General features: G+C 41.0%; 1 pseudogene; it reads right to left on the reverse strand.

Moving 5' to 3' along the window:
- Window positions 1-7,619: 7,619 nt before the first annotated feature.
- LOC147371603 (thiol S-methyltransferase TMT1A pseudogene) lies at window positions 7,620-8,393 on the reverse strand (annotated as a pseudogene).
- Window positions 8,394-24,506: the final 16,113 nt, after the last annotated feature.

Here is a 24,506-nt window from a genome sequence, read left to right on the forward strand (position 1 = left end):
CTAAATGTTGTGCCAGTCTGGATGGGAGTGGGGTTGGAGGAGAATGGATACGTGTATATGTATGTCTGAGTCCCTTCACTGTTCACCTGACACTACCACAATGTTGTTATTGGCTATACTTCAAAATAAAAAATTTAAAGTTTGGAAAAAAAATCATTGGCAAAAAAACATAAAGTGAGAAATGCACATTAAAATGATGTATAACATAACCACATTTATTTAAGAACGTATTCTAGTATCTAATGAAAAATTTCAGAAATGGAAAACCACAATTACTTTTGCTCCAAGTTACTTTTACTAATACATGCTCCATGAAATAAAAAAACTTGTCCCTGAGAAAGAAAAGAAAAAGAAAAAAAAACCTCCAAGGATTTTAGTTTGAGGAAAACAAACTGATAAGATAATTAAATATCAGATTTCAGTGGCCCCAGAGGCCAACTTCATGAGAAAACATGGAGAAATCCAAACTTACTACCATAACATTGTGGTTAATAGTGTCATCTTCTGTCAGATTGTATACAGAGCTGCCAATCCATATTTTCTGTTCATAGAGTAATGGATAATAATAGCTAAAATTTAAAGCAATTTAAAGTATTCAAGGTCCTATCCTTAATACCTGTCTGTCACATGTTAACCTACTTAATCCTCACAGTACACTTATTTGGTAAATATTATTATCATTCCTGTTTTTTACAGATGAAACAGAGTCACATAGATAATAAGCAACTTGTCCAACATCATACAACCTATGTCAGAACCACATTTTTCACTTGGGTTGTCTGACTCCAGAGGCTTGTATTACTGTCCCACCAATATGTTTATTTTAGAAAATTTAGAAAATAGGGGAAAAGTTTACAAAGAAAAAGAGTCATCTCCTCAAGATAACTACTGTTAAGATTTTGTGTCTACTTTTTTATGAAAATGTGGTGCTGGTGTGGTGGTTTACTTGTGAAAGGTTGTTGCTAAACCACAAAAGACGCTGGGATTCTTGGCCTCTGGAAGAGAAGAATTCAATCCGGGGCCGGAGATGAGGCTTGGTTCCTCAGAGCTTTTTTGTAATAAAGATTTATTAAAGTATAAAAGAGATAGAGAAAGCTTCTGACATAGACATCAGAAGGGGGCTGAAAGAGTACCCCACTGCTAGTCTTTAGCTGGATGTTATATAGCTACTAGCAGTCTGCTAATTAAAGAATGGAAATGTCTCAAAACTCAGAGAATGGCACCAGGCCCTTCACCCACAACATGCATTTTGAGATAACATTGGCACCAGGTGCCATAAAAGGATAGACATGGATCTTGAAGAAAGGCAGATTACCATATGAATATATAGTTTCATTAACATAGATTAGGAGAACAATGTATGAGTATAACATAGTGGTTTGTCAAGTTAGTTCTGAGCCTAAATCTGAGCCTTTAGGCAGAACCAATTTGAAGATAGAGTCTAGGGTAAATGCATAGTATATTAACATAGCCAAACATTTCCATAAGAAAAATGCATTGGTTAGCTGAAGGTTTGAGAAAAGTTAAGTTTAGGTGGAACCAAGTGTCATTATGGTAACACAGAATTTTAAGAAAAACCTTTTTTAAATTTGTATAGAGAAGGGAAAAAAATATAACACTAGTTTGTTTCCTCCTGCCTCTTAAGAGAGACAAAAAATGTCTGACATTTGCAGCCTATTTCCTCCATTTGGAGACCCCTGGCCTTCCTGCCTATTACCCGCTCATTTGCTAAGTCATGTCAGACTCTTGCAACCCCATGGCCTATATAGCCTGCCAGGCTCCTCTGTCCATGGGATTCTCCAGGCAAGAATACTGGAGGTTTCCATCTCCTCCTCCAGGGTATCTTCCCAAACCAGGAATCAAACCTGGGTCTCCTGCATTGTAGGCAAGTTCTTTAGCAACTGAGCTACAAGGGAAGCCCATATAAAAATGTATTTTTCCCCTATACTAGGATTTGAATACACATTTTATTTTATAATCTTTTATTTATGATTTTGAGTATTATTCTAAAACATGGTTTAAAAAATCTTTACACAAAGAAAAAATCTCTACACAGTATTTCACACCACTAAAGTTACCATCTCCTATTTAACCATTCTCATTTAGACTATCTCCAGGTTTCCACTACTGTAAGTACTGTTACAGTGAACATTCTTACCCGTAAGTGTTCATGACCATCTAAATTATTTCCAAATAAATAACTTGCTAAAAAGTGGAGTTGCTGAACCAAAAATGTGTCTTTTTAAAGCTGTTGGTACAGGTTGTCAAATTGCATGTGTGTTCAGTTGCCCAGTCACATCACTATAGCCCACCAGGCTCCTCTGTCCATGGGATTTTCCAGGCAAGAATACTGGAGTGGGTTGCCATTTCCTCTCCAAGGGATCTTCCCGACCCAGGGATAGAATCGGTGTCTCCTGCACTGGCAGGAAGATTCTTTACCACTGAGCCACCTGGGAAGCCCAGTTGTCAAAGTGCCCTCTGGAAAAGCTGCAGCAGTTTGCATTCATACCAGCAATAGATGTGAGTGCCCATTTTCAATAAATGCATATTGATACTTTTTTGTCAATTTGATGTGTAATGTGGTATTTTTGATAACACGCATATCTTTAATCTTAACATCTTTTACTAAACGTTATTGGTTGTTTGGATTTCTTCTTTTTTGATTTGTTTCTTAATGTCCGTTATCACTTTTCTAATAGGCTGTTGTTTTTTTCTTACTGATTAGTAAAAGCTTTTAGTATAATTAGACTTCATATGCTATAAATATTTTTCCCCCATTTGTTGATTGCCTTTTAATTACAATTTGTTTAAACTTTAAATTTATCTGAAAATTGTTCTTAGGCTCTGCTTTGCAAACCTATGGGAGTCTGAATCCATGCCAAGCACTACCTGAGGCTAAATAACCATGTTTTATATTTTATACCATTGTCACAGAATGTAAATGATAGGGTTAATTTTAAAAATTGAATCACCTAACAAATGAAAAACATTTGCTGTACGGTAGAGACTAACACAATATTGTAAAGCAACTATATTCAATAAAAATTAATTTAAAAAATAAAAGAATAGTGAAAAAATTAAAAAAAACACAAATTTTTGGTTTGTTGAAATAAAAATTATTGAACCATCTAAAAGTGTTACTAATTCATGGTAATATTTTTCTTTTTTTATTTGTTTCTTTTTTCTTTTCTTTTTTTTATTTTGGTTTGATTTCTGTCATACATCGATGTGAATTAACCATAGGTATACATATGTGCCCTCCTTCTTGAATCTCCATCCCACCTCCTGCCCATTCCTACCCCTCTAGGTTATTACAGAGCCCCAGTTTGAGTTCCCTGGGCCAAACAGCAAATTCCCATTGGCAGTCTACTTACATTTGTTACTATATATGCATCCATGCTACTCTCTCCATTTATCTCACACATTATTTTTAATTGGAGGATAATCGCTTTATATTATTGTGTTGGTTTCTGCCATATATTCACATGAATCAGCCATAGGTATATATATGTTCACCTCCCTCTTGAACTTCCCTCCCATCTTTTACCCCATCCCACTTCTCTAGGTTGTCACAGAGCACCAGGTTGAACTCCTGCATCATACAGCAAATTCCCATTGACTATTTTGTCCCATTTTGTCCATGGTATTTTATTCAGTCTGTGGATGCTGTGTGTAAACAACTGTCATATAGCAGTAACTGCTGCTTTCATCTCCATTCATTCAATTCGGTCACTCAGTCATGTCTGATTCTTTTCAGCCCCATGGACTGCAGCACACCAGGCTTCCCTGTCCATCACCAACTCCCAGAGCTTGTTCAAACTCATGTCCATCCAGTCAGTGATGCCATCCAACCGTCTCATCCTCTGCTGTCCCCTTTTCCTGCTTTCAATCTGTCCCAGCATCAGGGTCTTTTCTAAGGGGTCAGTTCTTCGCATCAGATGGCCAAAGTATTGTAGCTTCAACTTCAGCATCAGTCCTTCCAAAGAGTATTCAGGACTGATTTCCTTTAGGATTGACTGGATTTATCTCCTTGCAGTCCAAGGACTCTCAAGAGTCTTTTCCAGCACCACAGTTCAAAAGCATCAGTTCTTCAGCACTCAGCTTTCTTTATGGTGCAAGCCTCACATCCATACATGACTACTGGAAAAACCATAGCTTTGACTATACAGACTTTTCTCAACGAAGTAATGTCTCTGCTTTTTAATATGCTGTCTAAGTTTGTCATAGCTTTTCTTCCAGGGGGCAAGCATCTTTTAATTTCATGGCTGTAGTCACTGTCCGCAGTGATTTTGGAGCCCAAGAAAATAAAGTCTGTCACTATTTCCATTGTTTTCCCATCTGTTTGCCATGAAGCTTTCATCTGGGACAGTCTTATAAATATAGGTCAAGTCTGGATACAGTAGAGGCTACACATTATTAAGGAGTCTTCAGAAGTTTTCTACTTATCTACCTCGGAGGGAGAGAAGAGAGAAAAGGACCAATGAGAACCTCTAAAAGCCATGGTGACTGTCCCATTCTTCTTAGCTCATCTAGCTTTCCTAGTCTTGGCTGTCCCAGGCAGAGTTTAGAGAGGGAGTTCCCCAAACTTCTGTGGGCAGGTATGAGACCTGTGTTCAGGAATGGAAAACTTGAAATTTCCTAATGGAAAAAAATTTCTCCATAGAAGAGAACAGGATGGAAGAGAAGACCCAGACTTGGAGAGGTTGGCGATGCCCTCTGGGTTACACAGGTTAGGCCAGAAAGATGCATGTTACCCATTCAGGTGACTGTCTAGTAGAAAGCTGGACATGAAGATTTGGGTTAGAAGAGAGCTGAGCTTGAGACTTAGATTTGGAAACCATCTGTGTGCATGGTCATTGAAAACTCTTGGGGAACATGAGATTACACAGGTGTATATAAGCAAAATTAGAGTCAAAAAAGAACTCCAGTGTTTAGGGGATGGTCACAGGAAGAATAGCCAGCAAAAGTAGTTTTGCAAAACAAAAGGTGGTTTTGCAGCAAAAGTGTTGAAGTCGGAGCGATACAAAGCCCCAGTGATAAAGACTGTGGTGAAATGATAAGAATATGTGCCTTAAAGTCAGATCTGCTGACCGTGTATCGTGGGGCAAGTTTCTTAACTTCTCTGGGTCTGTTTCCCCAGCCCAACATGAAGACAATACCTGCGTTAAGGACTGTGTGAGGGCTAAATGAGAATGTAGGAAAGTCCCTGGTTCCATTAAGCAGCGAGTGGGTGCTTTGTAGGAGCTAAGGAAGAATATGATCCCCTAAGAGCATTCTCAGTGCTTAAACCCGAGATGATTATTTGCTTTGCAGAGAAGTTGTGAGATTAGTAACACTGTAAGCAAACTGTTTCCTAATTGTGCCCAATTGATGCCCAATCTTGGGACACAAGAATTTGAGGATCAGAGCTTTTTCAGTTACAGTTTTGATGTTGGCCTGCCCTTGAGCCAAAATTATAGTCGGCCCTTGATATCCACAGGTTCCACATCCTTAGATTCAACCAACCACAGATCGAAAATACTGGGATAAAAACCCAAAAAGTTCAATAAAGGCCAAACATGAATTTGCCACATGCTAGAAACTGTTTACATAGCATTTACCTTGTGTTAGGTATTATATGTAATCTAGAGATGAGTTAATGTATGTGGGGGTATGTCCATATAAGTTATATGCGGACACCACACCATTTTATATAAGGGACTTGAGCTTGTGTTGATTTTGGTATCTGTGGTGGGGACAGGGAGGGACCCCAGGCATACTAGGGATGACTGTATATTATTGCCTCGAAACACTGTCTTCAAGTCCTTTTCTTCCTGAGGAATTTCTCTGTTGGAAAAAAACACCGGGCATTTCAGAACATCATTTCCCTCTAGAGTAGTAAATTCAAATGTTAAGGTATTCATATTTTATGTATGTTCACTTATATTTAGAATAAAACTTTGACTAGTTTATAAGCAAACAATAAAGATAATATGTGAAAATTACATAGGGGTATAAAGAATTTCAAAGTATACAGATAGATGTAAAATGAAAAGGAATTCTTAGCCCTTATCCAATTCCCTTCCCAAGAGCTTGTTATTGTTCAGTCGTTAAGTCATGTCCTACTCTTTGCGATCTCATGAACTGCATCAGAGTTCTCTGTTCATCACTATCTCCCTGAGTTTGCTCAAACTCATGTCCACTGAGTCAGTGATGCTATCCAACCATGTCATCCTCTGTTGCCCCCTTCTCCCAAGAGGTAACCACTGTTTATAATTTCTTGTTTATCATTCTCATTAACATAAATACTTATATAGGTATATTCTCTCCCCCACACAGATGGACTTGCACTCTACATAATATTCTGTTTTCATTGCCTTTTAAATGAACAATATCTCGAGGATTTTTTTCATATGCCATGGGTAACTCTTCCTTGTTCTTTTTAACAGATGCACAGAAATCCTTTATACTGTGTGACAGTTTACATAACAGCCTCCAGCTGATGGATGTTTAAGTTATTTCTAACTTGCAGTATTTCAAATACTACAATGAATATTTTCACATGTGAATGAGTTTTTGCACATTTGTGCAGGATAGCTATAAGATAAATTCCTGTTGGATGAAGGAGTAAGTGTACTTGAAAATTTAATATTATTAAATAGCACTCCAGAGAGGACACTTCCTCCAACTGGGGTATCCAGTCCTCCAAACCCATCCCAACACCATATTGAACTTAAAAGTCTCTGACAGAATAGTAGGTAAAATAGCATCTTGCTTTACTTTCTTTTTAATTAAAGTATAGTTGATTTATAATATTAGTTTCAGGTATACAACATAGTGATTCAGAATTTTTATAGGTTATACTCCATTTAAAGTTATTACAAAATAATGGCTATATTTCCTTGTGTTGTAGAATATATCCTAATTGCTTATTTATTTTATACATTAATCCCACACTCCTGTCTTATCCCTCTACCCTCTCCCAACTGGTAACCAGTAGTTTGTTCTCTGTATCTGTGAATATGTTTCTGTTTTGTTATATTAATTCCTTAAAATATCTTGCTTTAGTTTGTTTTTAATTGCAAGACTAAACATTTAAATCATATATTAGCTATCTTTATTTGTATTTCTGTTAGAGTACTTTGTTTCTTTTTCTCTTTTTAAAAACAATTGGTTTAAGAATCCTGTTGATCTTGTTGATTTGTAATGTCTTAATATGAAGGAAGTTAACCCATTATCTACCATCTTTGGCAAATATTTTTACAAATTTTTGTACTTTAAGTTTGTTTATAGTCCTTTTCCCTGCAGGAGTTATAAAATTTTATTTATATATGTATTATCAGTCTTTTCCTTTATAGCTTCTTCTGCATGCTAAGACTTTTTTGAAAAACTCAACAGTATCTTCCCCAGGAGCTTTACTTTTATGTTAGGGTGTTTGATCTACTGAAATTGGGAGGGCTGCAACCCACTCTAGTACGCTTGCCTGGCAAATCCCATGGACGGAGGAGCCTGGTGGGCTGTAGTCCATGGGGTCAGTAGGAGTCGGACACGACTGAGCGACTTCACTTTCACTTTTCACTTTCATGCATTGGAGAAGGAGATGGCAACCCACTCCAGTGTTCTTGCCTGGAGAATCCCAGGGACGCGGGAGCCTGGTGGGCTGCCCTCTCTGGGGTCGCACAGAGTTGGACACGACTGAAGCGACTTAGCAGCAGCAGCAGCAGCAGCCCTTGGTGATAGTGGTTGCTACTAAGCAGCCCTCCTCAATCCACATTCACTGGCCTCAGCACTCAGCACACTTCCTGGAAGATCTGCTCCTGGTTCTTCACGGAGCAGAGCACCAGGGTGCAGACCACCACCTCCATGGAGCCTGTGGCCACCTGGTGCATGTTCTCCCCGGCAGCCACTATGAAGCGCTCAAACTGCAGGTGTTGGCCTGGGCAATGCGCTTGATCGAGAACTTCTCAAAGTTGGGGTTGGGATCAACACAGGTCACCTGGCATCCAGGGGAGGTAGAACTTGAAGTTGGCCCCCGTGCTACAGCCCAGCTCCAGCATGGAGAGCTTCCTGGAGGGGCCCGTGAACTCCCACAGGTTGCTGAAGAGCTCCCGCTTCTTGCTCGCCATCTGTTCGTTGTACATCACAGTGAACCTCGCCAGGAAGTAGGGGAACCACTGTTTGCATATCCAGTTCCACAAGCCAAGAAAGTCCAGCAGGTACATGGGAAATGCCAGGATGCAGCCAGCCAGCCAGAGGATTAAAATGGTGAGCGCCATCACTCAGAAGAGAACAGATCAACAGTTAGAGATCTGACTCCTTTAACTGGGGGAAGTAGATATCTGGCCACACTCTAGAGCCAATCAGCTGCAGAGTAAAGAACTGGTTGTACTGGAAATACACAGCTGAAGTCAGATCTTGGGCAAGAGATCTGTTTCATCCAACTAATAGATGTTTGGCAGAAATTGCCTTATGGCTTACTTTTCATGAAGTGAAATGAGAAAGTTCCCGGCTTTTCCTTAGAAGGAAAGCTGATTACAATCCCCTATTCCTGCTTAGAGACTACTACTGCAGTTTTAAATGCGGAGTGTGTGTATTCACAGCTTATCTGTGAGTGACCTCTCCTAAGAAAACGATCTGTGGGTGGAGCCTGGCTAAAACCCACACCAGCAAGCCCATGCCAAGGCCCAGTTATTACTACATGTTCCCGCCTACTTCCTTTCCATCCCGCCCACTTCTGCCTCTTTTTTTTTTTTTTTAAGTGAAAGCACTTGCCCATCTGGTCACAGTTGGCAAGACCTTTCCCTTTTGCATTCTTGGCAGAGGCACTCAGATGTTCATAACTCCACAATGGGATTATTTTTAAATCACTGTTTTTGGCTGCCCATCTTTTAAAGGGCAAGTTTCACCTTCAAACTATGCCACACAGTTTCAGTTCAGGGGCTCCCCAGGTGGCGCTAGTGGTAAAGAACCCGCCCGCTAATGCAAGATAGACTTAAGAGAGGAGGGTTTGATCCCTGGGTCAGGTAGATCCCATTCCAGTATTCTTGTCTGGAGAATCCCATAGGCAGAGAAACTTGGCAGGCTACAGTCCATAGGGTCACAAAGAGAAGAACACTACTGAAGTGACTCAGCACGCATATATGCACCGTGCTACATTACTGAGCTTATTTACATAAAAAATAGTCCCCAGAATAATCACCTCTGGGAACCTAGAGTATTTAGAAAATATTTTCAGATACCCCTCTATTTTAAACAAGAAAGCCCGAGTTTTTGGGTTATCAGGGAACATAGAAATTTTCAAAAATAATGATATTTACTTTTTTAAACCAGGTGATGGATACAGAGAATGTTCTGCTGTTTTATTATTTGTTACCGTGGTTTAGTTGCTAAGTTGTGTCTGACTCTTGCGACCCCACGGACTGTAGCCCTCCAGGCTCCTCTGTCCATGGGATTTACCAAGCAAGAATACTGCAGTGGGTTGCCATTTCCTTCTCTAGAGGATCTTTCCTATCCAGGGATGGAGCCAGGGTCTCCAGCTTTGCAGGCAGATTCTTTACAGACTGAGCCACCAGGTAAGCCATTATTATTTGTTATACCCTAAGGTAATGGCACCCCACTCCAGTACTCTTGCCTGGAAAATCCCATGGATGGAGGAGCCTGGTAGACTGCAGTCCATGGGGTCGAGAAGAGTCGGACACGACTGAGTGACTTCACTTTCACTTTTCACTTTTCACTTTCATGCACTGGAGAAGTGAGAGAGGCTCCATGTCCGGTCTGCAAAGGACCACACTGGAAGAGAGACTGCCCCCAGAGGCGTAGGTCTCCGGGGTCGGACTCTCAAGACAATCAGGACTGAAGGTGCCTGGGGGTCCCCACACAAGCTCCTGTCCTAATTACACCTGAGGAACCCCGGGTATTAATAATTGTAGGGGGCCAATCCGTCGATTTCCTTTTAGATACTGGGGCAACTTATTCTGTGCTTACTGAAGCCCCTGGCCCACTTTCTTCCCGATCCGCTTCCGTAATGGGACTGTCTGGACGAGCCAAAAGGTATTATTTCAGTTATTCTTTATCTTGCAACTGGGATTCTGTGCTGTTTTCACACGAGTTTCTGATCATGCCAGAATCTCCCTCACCCCTTTTAGGAAGGGATATACTGAGCAAGGTCCATGCCTCTGTTTTCATGAATATGGAGCCCTCCCTTTCTCTCCCTTTAGGTGAACAAAATGTAAATCCTAGAGTATGGGCTGATGGAAAATCTGTGGGTCGAGCACAAAATGCTATTCTTGTAGTTGTTAAGCTCAAAGACCCACACGTATTTCCACATAAGAAGCAGTATCCACTGAAACCTGAAGTTAAGGAAGGGTTAAAACCCATCATTGAAAATTTAAAGGAGCAGGGACTATTAATTCCCTGTAACAGTCCTTGCAACACTCCTATTTTGGGTATAAAGAAATCGAATGGGAGTTTTGACACAACCCCGAGGGCCTCACCAGCAACCTATTGCTTATCTAAACAGAGAATTAGATGTAGTTTCACGTGGGTGGCCCCACTGCCTAAGAGTAATTGGGGCAGCGGCTTTATTAGCACCTGAAGCTTTAAAAATAATTAATGGACGAAACCTTACTGTACTGACTTCTCATGATGTGAGTGGAATCTTAAATTCTAAGGTTAATATTTGGATGACAGACAGTAGGCTTCTTATAAGCTTAAAGTTTGTGGAAATTTAAATCCTGCCACTTTCCTTCCTGAGAAGGAAAATGAAACACCTGATCACGATTGTTCTCAATTCCTAACTTTAAACTATGCAGCTCGGGAGGATCTAAAGGATACCCCATTAGCCAATCCTGACATGGAAATATTTACAGATGGCAGTTCTTTTGTTCGGGATGGAAAGCGTAAAGCAGGTTATGCCATGGTGACTGCTGAACAGGTTTTGGAAGCAAAATCTCTCCCCCAGGGAACCAGTGCTCAGTTAGTGGAGCTCGTGGCCCTGACCCAAGGTCTAAAGTTAAGCAAAGGGCAGCGGATGGGCCTGATAATCTGTGTGAGTCTACTTCTGCTGACTCCAAATATCCTGAGTCTGCCGTTGGATCCTCAAGACAATGTACTCCTGTCCTGGGCTCACTCCTATGCTGCATTCCACAATCGGTCTAACTGCTGGGTCTGCAGAGAGCTCCCCTCTTCATCAGTGGAAGGCTTCCCGTGGTGGACATCCCCACTTCAAGGAAAAGACTTTCTCCAAGTCTGTGAATACCTTCGACAACAATAACATGCGATGCCTCTTCTTCACCTGATGACATTTACCAACCCTAAAATGGACTGGTGCAACACTTTGTACTCTAACTATGGACATAATGTGACTTTTAATTTTGATTCTGAATGTTGTGTTTTTGCTGTTTGCTCCCTGCATCTGTAATTGTATAACTGGATTTGTTTCTAGCCGCATGAAAGCTTTTAAGTTACAAATGGTTGCTCAAACTCCTGCTACTGTTGTAGCTTCCTCCAACTACTATTTGGGGCCCCTGGATCAGATATCCTCAATATGAGGATTAGGAGAATATGTTGCCTCACCAATTTAGGGACAACGCCCCTTGTCAGCTCGGAAGCAGTTATGGAACGAGAACGACGCCCCTTTTCCCTAGGCAACATAATTCTCCTAAAAGAAAAGGGGGGAATGAGAGTCATTTCCTAGGCAGGTTGATAGGAAATCTAGGGGTCCCCAAGGAGAGAGGGGTTTGGAATTCTCAAAGAGGAAGAAAGAACAAACTTTTTTTTCTTTCTCCACATTCCTTAGGATTATATACCCATAATGTATCCTGCCTAAGGACAGTCTTTGGATTCAACCTTCTGTTATCTTAAAATGTTAATTATGGGAGTAGGTCTGATGAGGTCTTTACAACCTCCAGATATTCTTTGGATTATATAACTTCATTGTTAACACTAGCAAGTGGGTACTCTTTCTGCACCCTTCTGATGTCTATGTCAGAAGCTTTCTCTATCTCCTTTATACTTTAATAAAACTTTATTACACAAAAGCTCTGAGCGATCAAGCCTCGTCTCTGACCCCGGATTGAATTCTTCTCCTCCGGGGGCCAAGAATCCCGGTGTATTCGCGTGATACTACAACCTTTCAGAAGGAAATGGCAACCCACTCCAGTATTCTTGCCTGGAGAATCCCAGGGACAGAGGAGCCTGGTGGGTTGCTGTCTATGGGGTCGCACAGAGTTGGACACGACTGAAGCAACTTAGCAGCAGCAGCAGCAGCAGCACACATATTTTATAAATATATATTCCATCTTAACAGCTTTCTTGAGGTAGAACTGACATACAATAAACTATACTCATTTAAACTGTCTAGTTTGGTTAAGTTTTCACGCACGTACACACCCATGAAATCATTGCTTCAGTCAAGGTATAAAACATACCTATCACCACTCCCAAATACCTCTTGCCCCTTTGTGATCCCTCTTTCCTGTCCTCCCTGCTCCTGGGCCACCACTGATCTGTTTTCTGTCACTAGAGATTAGTTTGCATTTCCCATAATTTACTGTTAATGGAATCATACGATGTCTACTTTTTTTTCCCTCTGGCTTCTTTCATTTAGCATAATTGAGTCATCCATAATGTTGCATGCATCCATTGATTTTCCTCCTGGGTAGTATTCCACTGTATGGATCTAAAACAGTTTGTTTATCCACTCACCTGTTGGTGGACATTTGGATTGTTAACAGTTCTTGGCTATTACAAATGATGCTACTATGGGGACTTTCCTGGGGGTCCGGTGGTTAAGAATCCACCTTGTGATGCAGTGGAATCGGGTTCAATCTTTGGTCAGGCAACTAAGATCCCATGTGCTACAGAACAACTAAGCCCGCATGCCACAGCTACTGAGCTGGAACCCACAAACCCCAACTAGAGAGTCCATGAACTGCAAGCAAAGATCCAGTGTGCTGCCACAAAGATCCTGCGTACCACGCTAAGACCCAATGCAGTCAAAAAAATAAATACGTTTTTAAAAAATTAAGCTACTGTGAACATTAGTGTACAAATCTGTGTATGGACATATGCTTCTTCTGGATAAATTCCTATGAGTAGAATGTATAAGTCACATGTTAGGTATATGTTTACCTTTTAAAGAAACCCCCAAACTGTTTTCCAAAGTGGTTGTACCACCAGCAGTGTATGAAAGATTTAGCTGCTCTGCATCCTCACCTACACTTGGTGTGGGCAGCCTTTTAATTTTAGCCATCCTAAAAAGTGTCTAGTAGTCCCTCATTGTAGTTTTAATCTGCATCTCCCAGATGATTAATGATATCAAGCATCTTTTAATGGGCTTATTTGCCATCTATGTATCTTATTTGCAGTGTCTGTTCAAATCTTTTGAACATTTTATTAATTATTATTATTGTTGTTTTTTCCTATGCTGCATGGTATGTAGGATCTTAGTTCCCCAACCAAGCATTGAACGTGCGCCCCCTGGAGTGGAAGTGCAGCATGCTAACCACTGGACCGTCAAGGAATTCCCTGAATATATTAAAATAGGGTTATTTTCTTACTGTGGAAAATTCTGAAAGAGATGGGAATACCAGACCACCTGATCTGCCTCTTGAAAAATTTGTATGCCGGTCAGGAAGCAACAGTTAGAACTGGACATGGAACAACATGGAACAACAACAGACAAATAGGAAAAGGAGTACGTCAAAGCTGTATATTGTCACCCTGCTTATTTAATTTATATGCAGAGTACATCATGAGAAACGCTGGGCTGGAAGAAGTACAAGCTGGAATCAAGATTGCCGGGAGAAATATCAATAACCTCAGATACGCAGATGACACCACCTTTATGGCAGAAAGTGAAGAGGAACTCAAAAGCCTCTTGATGAAAGTGAAAGTGGAGAGTGAAAAAGTTGGCTTAAAGCTCAACATTCAAAAAACAAAGATCATGGCATCCAGTCCCATCACTTCATGGGAAATAGATGGGAAACAGTGGAAACAGTGTCAGACTTTATTTTTTGGGGCTCCAAAATCACTGCAGATGGTGAGTGCAGCCATGAAATTAAAAGACGTTTACTCCTTGGAAGGAAAGTTATGACCAACCTAGATAGCATATTCAAAAGCAGAGACATTACTTTGCCAACAAAGGTTCGTCTAGTCAGGGCTATGGTTTTTCCTGTGGTCATGTATGGATGTGAGAGTTGGACTGTGAAGAAGGCTGAGCGCCGAAGAATTGATGCTTTTTAACTGTGGTGTTGGAGAAGACTCTTGAGAGTCCCTTGGACTGCAAGGAGATCCAACCAGTCCATTCTGAAGGAGATCAGCCCTGGGATTTCTTTGGAAAGAATGATGCTAAAGCTGAAACTCCAGTACTTTGGCCACCTCATGCGAAGAGTTGACTCATTGGAAAAGACTCTGATGCTGGGAGGGATTGGGGGCAAGAGGAGAAGGGGATGACAGAGGATGAGATGGCTGGATGGCATCACTGACTCGATGGACGTGAGTCTGGGTGAACTCCGGGAGTTGGTGATGGACAGGGAGGCCTGGCGTGCTGCGATTCATGGGGTCGCAAAGAGTCGGACACGACTGAGCAACTGATCTGATTTTCTTATTGAGTGTTGAGAATTCTTTGCAAGTCATTATTAAATATGTGATTTGCAAATATGTTTTCCTACTCCATGGCTTGTCTTTTTAATGGAATGCTAAAAAGTGCAGAAATTCTTGTGTCGTCTTTGTCTGATTTTGGTATCAGAATTCCATGGGATCATGCTATGGGAAAGGGAAGAATACAGTATAGAGTATAGGTGTCTTAGAAGACACATCTCACTCAGAGACTGGAATCACAAAGGGCTTTTTGGAGGAACAAACATCTATTTATTTATTTGTCTGCACCAGGTCTTGGTTGCAGCATGCAGGATTTTGAGTTGTGGCATGTGGGAACCAGTTCCTGACCAGGGATCCAACCTGGGCCCCCTGCATTGGCAGCACAGAGTCCAGTCTTCTGGACTTTCTCTAGGAAGTCCCCCCTAGAGGAAGGAACATCTGAAGTGAGACACCAGGGACTTCCCTGGTGGTACGGTGGATAAGAATTTGCCTGCCAATGCAGGGGACACAGGTTTGACTCCTGATCTGGATAGATCCCACATGCCATGGAGCAACTAAGCCCATAAGCCACAACTGTTGAGCCTGCGCTCTAGATCTGGGGAGCTGCAACTACAGAGTCCATGTGCTGCAACTATTAAAGCCTGTGTGCTCTAGAGCCCATGCTCTGCAACAAGAGAAGCCACCGCAATAAGAAGCCCGCACACTGCAACTGGAGAGTAGTCCCTGAACTCTGCAACTAGAGAAAAGCCTGTGCAGCAAAGAAGACCCAGCACAGCCAAAAATAAATAAATAAAATTATTTTTTAAAAAAGCAAAGTGAGACATCAGTGGTAAGTAGGAATTAGCTAGATGGAAGATGGGCAGAGCCAGAACGCTGCAGCAGAGGCACAACATTTGAAAAGACAGGGAGGTAAAGGGAACAAAAAATATTTGGGGAACAAAAAATATAGGGAGCATCCTTGTGAGGCTGGTATCATACTCATTTCAGATAAAGAAATGAAACAAACAAACAAAAAAGAAACAAAACAAAGATTTGATGATTTACCCACAGTTTCTCAGTTGGCTTGACCTGGAATCCAGCTCTGTTTTACTGTTAAGAGGCTGTTTTTACTCTCACTGCCCCACGAATGTCTCTAATGCTGATTGGGTCCTCAGTATTAATACACTGAAATTACAGACAGGTTGTTTAAAATTAGAAGAGGATGAAGAAGTGAACCTAAGGGATGTCTACATGTGAGGAGTAGGAGGAAGAAAATGCCAAATGAAGGTAGTAGTGAAAGAACAATTCAAACAGAATGACTCAAACAGCACAGTGTGATGGAAGCCAAAGAAAGCGTAAGAGGAGTGGTATCACATTTCAAAGATGGAGAGAGTTGAAGAGTTAGTGGGTTTTCTGACTGTGCTTGGCAATGATCTTATTTAGCTAATGAGAATGTAATTTCTAGGGGGATCACAAAAGGATGGAAACATGAGTGTTAAGTAGAGGAGTGCAGATCACTTTTTCAGATATGTTAATTACTGGATGCAGGAAAGGGTAAGAAGGGAAACCAACTTTGAGATGGAGGCAGTCTTATTAGGAGGTGATCTTGAGATAAACACTAAAGAAGGGGTAGGAAGCAGTCTGCACAGGAGGGGTTGAACTGTGATGTAGGATACAGGCTGAGCTGACCATCAGAGCTGTCCTGGGTTGAGGTAAGAGGGGTGAATCTTCACTTTCTCACATAGATCAGTTATTTGATGTGGGCTGCCTGAGAAAGTGGTAAGAATTCATGCCTGAGGCCAACAGCATTCTCACTTGAAACATGGGTAAAAAGTCCTTCATTCTCACAGTGCATTCCAGCATTATCACAAGGAGGAATGCTTTTAGGATAAATAAAGATAATGAGAGGGTAACAGGCAGGAAGGCCAGGGGTCTCCAAACAGAGGAAATAGACAAGTGTCAGACATTTTATCTCTCTCTCAAGTGGAGAAACAAACTAGCAATATGTTTTCCCTTCTCTATACAAATTTAAAAGAGCTTTCTCTTAAAATACTGTGTAGCCATAATGACACCACCTGAAATTAACTATTCTCAAACCTTGAGTTAACCAATGCATTCTTCTTATGGAAATGTTTGTCTTAAGCTATGTTAATGTACTATGCATTTACCCCAAACTCTGTCTTCAAGGCGGTTTGCCTAATGGCTCAGAACTTTCTTGACAAACCAGTATGTTATACTCAGACTTGTTCCCCCTAATCTACATAAACAAAACTATTTGTATGGTAATCTGCCCTTCTACAAGATTCAAGTCAATCGTTTTATGGCCCAAGATGACGCCTCTGGTGCCAAGATTACTCCAAAATACATCTTATGGTTGAGGGGCCTGGTGCCATTCTGAGTTTTAAGACATTCCTTTCTTTCATTAGCAAACTGCTAGTGACTATATAACATCCAGCTGAAGACTAGCAGGGGGTACTCTTTCTGCACCCTTCTGATGTCTATGTCAGAAGCTTTCTCTATCTCCTTTATACTTTAATAAAACTTTATTACACAAAAGCTCTGAGCGATCAAGCCTCGTCTCTGGCCCCGGATTGAATTCTTCTCCGGAGGCCAAGAATCCTGGCATCTTTTTGTGGTTCTGCAACAACCTTTCAATATCACAAGGAAGAATGTTCTTAGAATAGCTGAAGATAATATTTATCTTCCCAAGTGGCTCAGTGGTAAAGAATCCAATTGCCAATGCAGGAGCCTCTGGTTAAATCCCTGGGTTGGGAATATGCCCAGGGGGAGGAAATGGCAACCTACTCCAGTATTCTTGCCTGAAAAATTCCATGGACAGAGGAGCCTGGTGGGCTACAGTCCATGGGGTCACAAAGAGTTGGACATGACTGAGTGACTCTGAGTACACACACACACACACACACACACACGGTATAAGTTTAGTTATTTAGCTTTGAATAAAGACCATTTAGTACTTGCATAGTGTTGAAAGTTGGATATTGGCTTGGTTTGAGTGGAGGACATTGTCTTTATGAATCTTGTTTATATAGGGAAGACAGGGAGTGACATCTTTAAAGAGTGGAGTGTTTGAGGCCGAAAGGGAAGCCTTTTGCCTTATTATTGTTGTCATTTTATTGTGGGAGTCTCTCTGGTTAGGGAGCATTTGAATGTGCAGAATATAAGGAGTTAGAAGACCTAGCCCCTTGTTGTGTCAGCCATCCAATGCCATTTAGTCTTTTGAAAATTTAACAAGCATGTATTGAACAATTAACGTTTATTGCCCCCTAGAGACACATGAAGTGTACTTCAGGTATCATCAAGAATATCATGGACATAGTAAAACAAATATGAATTATAAACTGCAATACAATCAGAATGGAATATAGAAGAGTTGGCCAATGATAAAAATATATTTGTTGTCTAATTCCTCTTCCATTTTTAATTTAAGGTCAGAGTAACTTACATTTTTTAGCATAAGAATCGGTTCCCAGTAGAGTCTTACACTGGGAAATTACACTGAGAACCCTAATTTCTTATTGCTAGTAGGTCATCTTGTGTGGGGTATTTTTGTTTTCTTTTGTTTCATGGGTCACTAAGAGTGTCTATAAAATTCCTAGAAAGGAGGCTGAAAGTTAACTATTGAAATTTCAGCAGGTTCCAAAGGGTAGAAGGAGGAATATATGAGTCTTGATTCCCTGGTGGCTCGGATGGTAAAGAATCCACCCAAAATGCAGGAGTCCCAGTTTCGATCCCTGGGTTGAGAGGGTCTCCTAGAGAAGGGGATGGCAACCCACTCCAGTATTCAGTCAAAACAGTAGTAAGTTAAACTTAAGGCCACATATGCCTGCCCACCTACAGCTTCAGATCTCTGGTTATCCATTGCTGAAGCTTTATCAGAGAGAACTGCTATATCCCTAAAGTGTTCATTGAGAAATGGAAGGTGTCTGAGGTGTTTGTTGGGGAACTGAGTAAATCTGCATGAACTGTATGTTTTTAAAAGATAAACTATACGTTTACTTGGCAAAATTATTTTAAATTGCAGAACCGTATACAGTGTATATTCATGAGAAGTCCTCTTGCCTGACCTTGTTTGTGCTCCTCCACTCCTTCCTCTTGGAGTCGGCGTTACCAGTTTGGGACATCCTTTGGATTTCGTTTGTACATGTATTTTCTCAATCTTTCTCTTTTGTTACATAAGTGATAGCATAGTGTTCTATAAATTGTATCTTTAACCTCACCGTGTATCTTGGAGACTGTTTCCTGTCAATCCGCTTAGATCTGCCTTGTTTACGGTGTTCCATCCTATGAGTGTTCTAGGTTGTCTTAGTCTTTTGACACTACAGACAGTACTGTGGGGAATGTTCTTGCACATGCTGATACTTCCTGTACAAGTGTTTCTTTAGTATTCTTTAGTTTCTTTAGTATGCATTCTTAGAAATGGAATTGCTGGGTCAAAGGATATGTAGACTTTTGACATTTAGATAGAAAATTAATTAGCCTTCTTATCTTATAAAACAGTCTTACAACTTTTTTGATAAGGAATGGGATAAAATAGTTATAATACATTGACCCGTGAGTGCCTTTCCCCCCCTGCTGTCGATGGCTGTTTGATAGGAGGAAATTACTGGCTTTAAGAGAAGGTGACACTTAGTGGTTGGGGGAGAGCTAGAAAGTCAAGGCACATTGTTAATCATAACTGTCCGAGTACTGCAGGATTGAGTCTTGTTGCTTGTATCTCCACTTGATCTTTTTCTTAACGTAATTTAATGACTGAAGTGACCTGGTGGTATGGTCCTAGAGAGCAGAGTGGTCTTATATTAACTTATTGCTTCTGTATGGGTGTTGGATTTTCATGGAGACATAAACACTGGGCAGCACCCAGCCCATATTGACTCTCTGTTCCTTGGCCTAGTTATGTTCTCTAGACACTGCAAGAAATGAAAATTATAGTTGTTGACTCAATGTTTTGATGAGAAAGTTGGAGTCTAGGTAATTCCCTGATGGTCCAGTGGTTGGAACTTGGGGGTTTTGCCCAGGTTCCATCCTTGGTCTGGAAACTAAGATCCTACGAGCTGCACAGCACAGCAGAAAAAGAAAAAAGCAAGAAGTTGAAATCTAGAATCCATTTTCTTTCTTGGAGAGAGATTTCGGAAAGAAGATCAGACTCTTGTGTTTAAAAGTTTTGTAAGTAATTATGGGAATAATCACTTAGAATTGTAATAATTCGATTTTGTGGTGAGACATTTCTTTTTAAAATTATTTAACTATCACCCTTTCACACATGGTACTTGGGGAAAACACACTACTGTCTCAATTGTTTTAAAATATAACCTTTAAAGGCGTGTTTTGAATAGGAATCTTCCTCAAATGTATTGAATATTTCTGTGCCTTCTGAAACCAGATATCAATTATCAAGACAAAAGTAATCTAATTGAATTGGTCCTTCCTGAGTAGAGCAGCAATTAGAAACTTGAGTTATTCTTACTAACATAATATTAATAACGATAAAACAAGAGAGTTCCAGGAAAACATGTATTTCTGCTTTATTGACTATGCCAAAGCCTTTGACTGTGTGGATCTCAATAAACTGTGGAAAATTCTGAAACATATGGGAATACCACACCACCTGACCTGCCTCTTGAGAAATCTGTATGCAGGTCAGGAAGCAACAGTTAGAACTGGACATGGAACAACAGACTGGTTCCAAATAGGAAAAGGAGTACGTCAAAGCTGGATATTGTCACCCGGCTTATTTAACTTATATGCAGAGTACATCATGAGAAATGCTGGGCTGGAAGAAGCACAAGCTGGAATCAAGATTTCCAGGAGAAAGATCAATAACCTCAGATATGCAGATAACACCACCCTTATGGCAGAAAGTGAACAAGAACTAAAAAGCCTCTTGATGAAAGTGAAAGAGGAGAGTGAAAAAGTTGGCTGAAGCTCAACGTCCAGAAAACTCAAATCATGGCATCTGGTCCCATCACTTCATGGCAAATAGATGGGGAAACAATGGAAACAGTGGCTGACCTTATTTTTGGGGGCTCCAAAATCACTTTAGATGGTGACTGCAGCCATGATATTAAAAGATGCTTACTCTTTGGAAAGAAAGTTATGACCAACCTAGACAGCATATTTAAAAGCAGAGACATTACTTTGCCAACAAAGGTCCATCTAGTCAAGGCTATGATTTTTCCTTTCCATATGGTTATGTATGGATGTGAGAGTTGGACTATAAAGAAAGCTGAGTGCTGAAGAATTGATGCTTTTGAACTGTGGTGTTGGAGAAGACTCTTGCGAGTCCTTTGGACTGCAAGGAGTTCCAACCATCCTAAAGGAGATCAATCCTGGGTGTTCATTAGAAGGACAGATGTTGAAGCTGAAACTCCAATACTTTGGCCACCTGATGCAAAGAGCTGACTCATTTGAAAAGACCCTGATGCTGGGAAAGATTGAGGGCTGGAGGAGAAGGGGACGACAGAGGATGAGATGGTTGGATGGCATCACCGACTCAATAGACATGGCTTTGGGTAGACTCTGGCAGTTTTTGATGGACAGGGAGGCCTGGTGTGCTGCAGTTCATGGGGTCGCAAAGAGTCAGACACAACTGAGTGACTGAACTGAACTGAATACTAATCTTAAAAAAATAACCATTCAACACACTTCGGCACTTCTTTCTATTTTATTTTATTCATTTAATTAGTTTATTTTTTGGCTATGCTGAGTGGCTTGCAAGATCTCAGTTCCCCAGCCAGGGATTGAACCCAGGCCATATCAGTGAAAGGCTAGAATCCTAACCACTATGCCCACCAGGGAACTCCCAATAATAATATTCTTCTTTGGGAGGTGGGTTGGAGGGGGCCAGTGCTGTGTGACTTGTGGGCTCTTAGTTGTCTGATCAGAGATCAAACTCACACCCTTGGTAGTGAAAGTGTGGCGTCCTAATCACTGGACCACCAGGGAATTCCCAATAATCTTCATAATAATGTTTCAGAGTGATTGAAGTATGCGAAAGTTGTCTCATATCAATAGCCCACGATTTTCCATGTAAAAGCCATAGTCCTAGATCGGATTTGTGGTTTCTAGTTTCTTGTGTGTTATCCTGGCTTCTTAGAATTAATGTAAAATAAAAGTAAAAAGGCTTTAAGTGGGTTCTAGGAGATGTGCTGTGATTGGAATCCAAGTGGCATGCTGAGTGGTCAGATGTGTGAATCCTATTTAGGTGAGGTGCTGGCTGAGAGAGGGGTGGGATTTAGTCATTGAGGTCTCCTGGCGAAACCATCTGGTAGCTCAGACTCTGATAGGATCGACATGGATACTGTTAATTATAACAAAGTTCTAGATATTGGTGACTATAGAGATGAAAGATTATGTTTTCTAACTTAGCAAGAGGTGGTATGTTTTATGCTCCAGAATATAGATGAAATATAACACCCCCTTCAGGTCTTAATTCTGTAATTTTGCAAAATAGGTATCAGATCAGATCAGATCAGATCAATCGCTCAGTCGTGTCTGACTCTTTGCGACCCCATGGACTGCAGCCCACCAGGCTCCTCCATTGCAGCACGCCAGGCCTCCCTGTCCATCACCAACTCCCGGAGTTCACTCAGACTCACGTCCATCAAGTCAGTGATGCCATCCAGCCATCTCATCCTCTGTCGTCCCCTTCTCCTCCTGCCCCCAATCCCTCCCAGCATCAGAGTCTTTTCCAATGAGTCAACTTTTTGCATGAGGTGGCCAAAGTACTGGAGTTTCAGCTTTAGCATCATTCCTTCCAAAGAACACCCAGGGCTGATCTCCTTTAGGATGGACTGGTTGGATCTCCTTGCACTCCAAGGGACTCTCAAGAGTCTTCTCCAACACCACAGCTCCAAAGCATCAATTCTTCGGTGCTCAGCTTTCTTTATAGTCCAACTCTCACATCCATACCTGACTCCTGGAAAAACCGTAGCCTTGACTAGACGGACCATTTTTGGCAAAGTAATGTCTCTGCTTTTAAATATGCTGTCTAGGTTGGTCATGTTTCCTTCCAAGGAGTAAGCGTCTTTTAATTTCATGGCTGCAGTCACCATCTGCAGTGATTTTGGAGCCCCCAAAAATAAAGTCTGACACTGTTTCCACCGTTTCCCTATCTATTTGCCATGAAGTGATGGGACCAGATGCCATGATCTTAGTTTTCTGAATGTTGAGCTTTAAGCCAACTTTTTCACTCTCCTCTTTCACTTTCATCAAGAGGCTTTTTAGTTCCTCTTCACTTTCTGCCATAAGGGTAGTGTCATCTGCATATCTGAGGTTATTGATATTTCTCCCAGCAAGCTTGATTCCAACTTGTGCTTCTTCCAGCCCAGCGTTTCTTATAATGTACTCTGCATATAAGTTAAATAAACAGGGTGACAATATACAGCCTTGACGTATACCTTTTCCTATTTGGAACCAGTCTGTTGTTCCATGCCCAGTTCTAACTGTTGCTTCCTGACCTGCATATAGGTTTTTCAAGAGGCAGGTCAGGTGGTGTGGTATTCCCATATGTTTCAGAAGTTTCCACAGTTTATTGTGATCTACACAGTCAAAGGCTTTGGCATAGTCAATAAAGCAGAAATAGATGTTTTTCTGGAACTCTCTTGCTTTTTCCATGATCCAGTGGATGTTGGCAATTTGATCTCTGGTTCCTCTGCCTTTTCTAAAACCAGCTGGAACATCTGGAAGTTCATGGTTCACATATTGCTGAAGCCTGGCTTGGATAATTTTGAGCATTACTTTACTAGCATGTGAGATGAGTGCAATTGTGTGGTAGTTTGAGCATTCTTTGGCATTGCCTTTCTTTGGGATTGGAATGAAAACTGACCTTTTCCAGTCCTGTGGCCACTGCTGAGTTTTCCAAATTTGCTGGCGTATTGACTGTAGCACTTTCACAGCATCATCTTTCAGGATTTGAAATAGCTCAACTGGAATTCCATCACCTCCACCAGCTTTGTTTGTAGTGATGCTTTCTAAGGCCTATTTGACTTCACATTCCAGGATGTCTGGCTCTAGGTTGAGTGATCACACCATCGTCATTATCTGGGTCGTGAAGATCTTTTTTGTACAATTCTTCTCTGTATTTTTGCCACCTGTTCTTAATATCTTCTGCTTCTGTTAGGTCCATACCATTTCTGTCTTTTATCGAGCCCATCTTTGCATGAAATGTTCCCTTGGTATCTCTAATTTTCTTGAAGAGATCTCTAGTCTTTCCCACTCTGTTGTTTTCCTCTATTTCTTAGCGTTGATTGCTGAGGAAGGCTTTCTTATCTCTCCTTGTTATTCTTTGGAACTCTGCATTCAGATGCTTATATCTTTCCTTTTTGCCTTTGCTTTTCACTTCTCTTCTTTTCACAGCTATTTGTAAGGCCTGTCTCCTGTACAGTGTCATGAACCACAGTCCATAGTTCATCAGGCACTCTGTCTGTCAGATCTAGTCCCTTAAAACTATATCTCACTTCCACTGTATAATCATAACGGATTTGATTTAGGTCATATCTGAATGGTCCAGTGGTTTCCCCCACTTTCTTCAATTTAAGTCTGAATTTGGCAATAAAGAGTTCATGATCTGAGCCACAGTCAGCTCCTGGTCTTGTTTTTGCTGACTGTATAGAGCTTCTCCATCTTTGGCTGCAAAGAATATAATCAATCTGATTTCGGTATTGACCATCTGGTGTGTTCATGTGTAGAGTCTTCTCTTGTGTTGTTGGAAGAGGGTGTTTGCTATGACCAGTGCAGTCTCTTGGCAAAACTCTATTAGCCTTTTCCCTGCTTCATTCTGTACTCCAAGGCCAAATTTGCCTGTTACTCCAGGTGTTTCTTGACTTCCTACTTTTGCATTCCAGTCCCCTGTAATGAAAAGGACATCTTTTTTGGATGTTAATTCTAAAAGGTCTTGTAGGTCTTCATAGAACCGTTCAACTTCAGCT

This window comes from Bos grunniens, chromosome 5, assembly GCF_055505025.1.
Source record: "Bos grunniens cultivar Pamir isolate PY7600 chromosome 5, Bosgru_T2T1.0, whole genome shotgun sequence".
Classification (NCBI taxonomy): domain Eukaryota; kingdom Metazoa; phylum Chordata; class Mammalia; order Artiodactyla; family Bovidae; genus Bos; species Bos grunniens.